The following is a 6008-nucleotide window of genomic DNA, read 5'->3' on the forward strand; positions in this document are numbered from 1 at the left end:
TAAACCCATTGCGTGGTGAATCCTCTATGGAATACCTGGCTTACACAAACACAGAGCAACAACAGAGATTTTTCAGTGATGCAGGCACTTTCCTCACCAGTGTATTTCCCAATGCCTTAGTGAAGGAAATATCTTCTAGGAAGTCTCGTGGAATGCGGTTAGGAGGGAGGTATGTTGATTGCACATGATAAGTCTACTCCGATACTCCTATCTCGCTAAGCCTTTGGATTCTTTATTCCACATTATGAAGGGAGCTCGGGCATCCCAACTCCATTATGGTAGGCCAGTGCTGAGTTTAAATTTCAGTCAGCTTACCAAGTAAACTGTTAGGACCACTTCCATCTGCATGAGTCGACACATCTCCAGACTCTCTAGTAAGTGCACCCACATCAAAGAATTTGACCCAACCTAGTGCTCTATTTTGCTCAACTTGGCCTAATATCCTTAGGATCCCCTTCCATACATATTCTCCAGGTGTTTGCTGATATGTCTTGGTCAAGTCTTGTCCTTTTAGTGTGTAAGTTATTTCCTCCTAAGCTATAGTGTGCACCTAAATCCTCTGGACTCACTGAAATCTGACCCTTATTATGGGTCTAATGGCATCAAGAAGGGGTTGTGATGGTTTAAAAAAAAAAATTTTTTTAAGTTTAGTTAAAAAAAAAACTAAACTTATTTTGAGAGACACAGAGACAGCACAAGGTGAGAGAGGGAGAGAGAGAGAGAATCCCAGCAGGCTCCATGCTGCCAGTGCACAGCCTGACGTGGGGCTCGAACCCATGAAACCATGAGATCATGACCTGAGCCGAAGTCGGAGGCTCAACCGACTGAGCCACCCAGGCGCCCCGGGAAGTAATCTTTGATAACATTTTTTTTTTTACATTTCTATGATTTTTTTTAATTTTATTTTTTAAAATTTACATCCAAATTAGCATAGAGTGCAACAATGATTTCAGGAGTAGATTCCTTAGTGCCCCTTACCCATTGAGCCCATCCCCCCTCCCACACCCCCTCCAGTAACCCTCTGTTTGTTCTCCATATTTAAGAGTCTCTTGGGGCGCCTGGGTGGCTCAGTCGGTTAAGCGGCCGACTTCGGCTCAGGTCATGATCTCGCGGTCCGTGAGTTCAAGCCCCGCGCCGGGCTCTGTGCTTACAGCTCAGAGCCTGGAGCCTGTTTCAGATTCTGTGTCTTCCTCTCTCTGACCCTCCCCCGCTCATGCTCTGTCTCTCTCTGTCTCAAAAATAAATAAACGTTAAAAAAAAAATTAAAAAAAAAGAGTCTCTTATGTTTTGCCCCCCTCCCTGTTTTTATATTATTTTTGTTTCCCTTCCCTTGTGTTCATCTGTTCTGTGTCTTAAAGTCCTTATATGAGTGAAGTCATATGATATTTGTCTTTCTCTGACTAATTTCGCTCAGCATAATGCCCTCCAGTTCCATCCACGTAGTTGCAAATTGTGTGACTGTTTTAAGGAGGATGAACATCTTCTTCCAAGGAATCTGTCCCAGGTGAGGTTATCATGGAGTTTTCAATAATCTCCCCAGATATTGGAAGGCAAGAGACTTCTACTGGCAAGCACTCAGAAAACTGATTTTCAGCTTCATCATGGTTCAATAAGGCGTTCCTATTCCAGGTTTCGGGATCCCATTTTTTTATTTTTTAATTTTTATTAAAAATTTTTTAAATGTTTGTTTATTTTTGAGACAGAGACAGAGCATAAGCAGGGGAGGGGAAGAGAGAGGGAGACATAGATCCGAAGTAGGCTCCAGGTTCTGAGCTGTCAGCAGAGTCCAACGTGGGGCTTGAACCCACAAACCGTGAGATCATGACCTGAGCAGAAGTCAGATGCTTAACCGACTGAGCCACCCAGGTACCCTAGGATCACATTCTTTCACAATCAGTGTCCAGAATTTCACATAAGAAACTTGTAAGACTGGGAATTTAACTGTTATTGTAATTCATTAACTCACAGAATTCGTTTTTAAAATTTTTTTAAATGTTTATTTATTTATTTTTGAGAGAGAGAGAGGGAGAGAGAGAGAAAATAAAATGAGCCCACAGATGGGGGAGGGGCTCAAACCCACGAACTGCAAGATCATGACCTGAGCCGAAGTCGGATGCGCAACCAACTGAGCCACCCAGCCACCCCACAGAATTCATTTTTAAAACCAGCTTAATTAATCCATAAGTGAACACATACCAAGTGAAAATTTTGATATATTTTGACATATTCATATACCTGTGAGACCATCACCACAGCAGAAATAGTGAACACATTCATTACTCCAAAAGTTTCCTGGTGACCCTTTGTAATCTCTCCCACCTGCCCCTCTCCACAACCCCCCATCCTCAAGAAACCACTGATCTGCTTTCTGTCACTACAGATTATTTGCATTTTCTAGAATGGGAGTCGGCAAACATTTTCTGTAAAGGGCCAATAGTAAATATTTTAGATGTGGACAACAGGCAAAAATGAAGATATTATATAGGTACTTGTATAGCAAGAGAGAAAAAAATTTTATTTGTGAGATTAAAAGAACAATAATTGAGTCCAACTTTTGTAATACAAATCTACTAATGCAAAGAAGTTTCTATAACATTTTATTTAATTGATGTTCAGACTCAGTGTTCCCTCTCATCAAAATCTATCACAAACATTTATCTGTTAAATCTGATTTGTAACACAATGTTTAAAAATGTCTTCCACCCTGGGGCCCCTGGGTGGCTCCGTTGGTTAAATGTCTGACTCTTGATCTTGGCTCAGGTCTTGATCTCAGGGTCGTGAGTTCAAGCCCTGGACTGGGCCCCATGCTGGACGTGGAGATTAGGTGTTGCCAAATACAGATGTCAATTCATAAGTATATGATTTTACTTCATCATATTCATCATTTGAAAATCAATTATAGAATCCTATTAGAGTGTTCATCTGCTATTTGCTGTTTAGCATTTCACCACACTGGAGTTTGATCACTTCCAACTGAAGGTTAAGTGGAATTGCCTCAATCACACAAGTGGATTTTGAAATATGGAAACTTGCTTTGTACTTGTTTTGAAGTCCTAAAAATGCTGCTGGAATTGTAGTTTGAGTTTGGAAAATAAAGCTACTACAAATGTATGTGGGCATGGAGATCTTTTTTACTTTTTACTTTTTACATCATGTGTATAAAGCAGCTTGACATTAGTTGTAATTCAAACAGTATTATCAAAATTACTTCAGAGCAATATAAGTTATGTATATAGGTGCTATTTTGCCTTATAATTTTAGGTCGAATTCATTAAGAAACCTTGTCAAGTCTGCAACAAAAGCTAGTTACCAAGGCCATTCAGTGTTTGACGTCTGTGTCTCCCTCTCTCTCTGCCCCTCCCTGACTCGCACTCTGTCTCTGTCTCAAAAATAAATAAACATTACAAAAAAGTTTTTTTAAACCCTGAGCTCAAAACACCCCAGTAGAACTTTGGTACTAAGACATCAAATTGCTATGTGGTAGGGTAAGTCAGAACATTCAGCTTCTATTTCTAACAAAAATTTATAATGGTTAAGTCCACAAGAACAAATGAAATTCATGTAATAGATTCAAATAATTTCTGCAAAGTATCTACTGATGAATAATACAATTAATAATTACAGGCTTTAAACACCCTTCATTATCACAAGGTTTGTAAATTTGTTTGACGAAGACCTTTTCAACTCAACGTGTATTTTTATCAGCATTGGTGGTAACACATCTTAGCAGGTTCCACTTCAGTTTGTGATGAATTAGCGTTTCCTCAATTTATTTAAAAATATTTTTGCCTGTTATTCCACCCAGATTATTCACAGAAGCTAATTCTTGAATCATTTCCAACTCACCACTGATTCCTCAACTAAACAACACCAAATAAGTAGTATTGGTAGCATCTACTAAGTCATTAAACGTCCGGAAGAACCACTTGAAATCTTTGTCTTGTTTTTTTGTTTTTTTTTGTTTTTTTTTAATTTTTAATGTTTATTTATTTTTGAGAGAGAGAGGCAGAGCCTGAGTGGGGGAGGGGGAGAGAGAGAGGAAGACACAGAATCCAAAGCAGTCTCCAGCCTCCGAGCTGTCGGCACAGGGCCTGATGTGGGACTCGAACTCATGGACCTGAGCCGAAGTCAGACACTTAACCGACCAAGCCACCCAGGAGCCCCTGTCTTGTTTTTTAATTGTTATTATGTTGCCTTCGATTTTCTAACTCTTTGAGCAACTCTTCTCACTTAATGGCTAATAGTCTCAAAACAAGTTTATTTTCTCTGGCTATTTTTCTTTGGCTATTTTTGTCATCAAATATGATTTAATGAATAAACTACTTGGAAACTGTGGTTGTAGTCTTCTGTATTTTTTATTTTTTATTTTAAATTCTGCTAAAAGCTACTTTAAGTTTTCTTTTGTTCCCCCTAACTATTGCTTCTCTGTGAGTTAGGAATATTACGACGAGTATGATGAGTACCCAATCTGAGAAGTCAATGTGCATTGTTCTTTTGGTTTGTGTTTTTGTTTTTTGTTTTTGTTTTGTTTTTGAGAGAGGGAGTGAGAGAGAGGAAGCATGCGTTTGCATGTAAGCAGGGGAAGAGCAGAGAGAGGGAATCTGAAGCAGGCTCCAAGCCCAGTGTGGAGCCCAAGGGAACGTGGGGCTCTATCTCACGACCGTCAGATCCTTGACCGAAGCTGAAATCGACAGTCAGCCACTTAACCGCCTGAGCCATCCCGGCATCCCAAGGTCAATGTGAATTGTGTTCTAGCACCCCTTCAGAGTCACTAAACCATAAACACAATGCGTTGCCACCTAATTCAGGAACAAAATAACCTATACTTGAGTGCCACCTTTTTTCTTATTTTGACTTGAACTGGTAATTTTTTGAAGAAAAATCACAGTATGGCACTGGAAACCCTTGTCACATTAAACTGTGCCACTGTGACTTGCAGCACCTCTAGGAGCAGCTGGAAGTGACAAGAGTGCCAGAACACTCTAGTCTCTTTCCCAATTATTTAAACTATTGTAGCTCAACAGGAGCAGTAGACAATAAATAAACTAATGGGTGTGTGTGTGTGTGTGTGTGTATTCTTATAAACTTGATAGACCCTGACATTTGAATTTCATATGATTTTCACATGTCATTCTTATTTTGCTTTTTTCCAACCAGTTAAAACTGCACAAATCATTCTTAGTTCACAACCATACAAAAGCAGGCAGGAAGCTAGATTTGGCTTACAGTCCATAGTTTGCCAACCCCTGATCTACACACAGATGAATCGGGGCGCCTGGGTGGCTCAGTCGGCTGAGCGTCCGACTTCGGCTCAGGTCACAATCTCGCAGTTCGTGGGTTCGAGCCCCGTGTCGGGCTCTGTGCTGACAGCTCGGAGCCTGGAGCCTGCTTCTGATTCTGTGTCTCCCTCTCTCTCTGCCCCTCCCCTGCTTGCTCTCTGGCTCTCAAAAAGAAATAAACATTAAGAAAAAATAAGCGGTAACGAATCACAAATGTACATCTCAAGCTATAATCTGTACCTTGAACTTCATGCTTACATAGTCAAGTGTCTGCTTACATCCTCAGTATATCGTATATCTCAAAAAGAAGCCATTCAAACCCATCGTCCTAGTCATTGGGGCCCCCCCCCCCCAAATCTCATCATGAAAAATTCCAAAAATACAAAATGACCGAAAGGAATTTATAGCGAACATCTGAATACCCACAAACAAAGTTCTATCATTAACATTTTACTATACTTGTGTTGGTATAAGACCCTAGTATAAGATACATACCTAAAATCAGAATGGCTGGGTCACACGGGATGTATATGTTCACTTTGTAAGAAACTGCCAAACTGTATTTACTCACAGTTCCAGTTGTTCCACATTCTTGTTGATGCTTGATATGATCAGCCTTTAAATTTTAGTTATTTGAGGGGCGCCTGGGTGGCTCACTCGGTTACGTGTCCGACTTCACCTCAAGTCATGATCCTGCTGGTCCCCAGTTTGAGCCCCGCGTCGGGCTCT

This window comes from Herpailurus yagouaroundi, unplaced genomic scaffold, assembly GCF_014898765.1.
Source record: "Herpailurus yagouaroundi ecotype Mexico unplaced genomic scaffold, PumYag 410, whole genome shotgun sequence".
NCBI classification, from domain to species: Eukaryota; Metazoa; Chordata; class Mammalia; order Carnivora; family Felidae; genus Herpailurus; species Herpailurus yagouaroundi.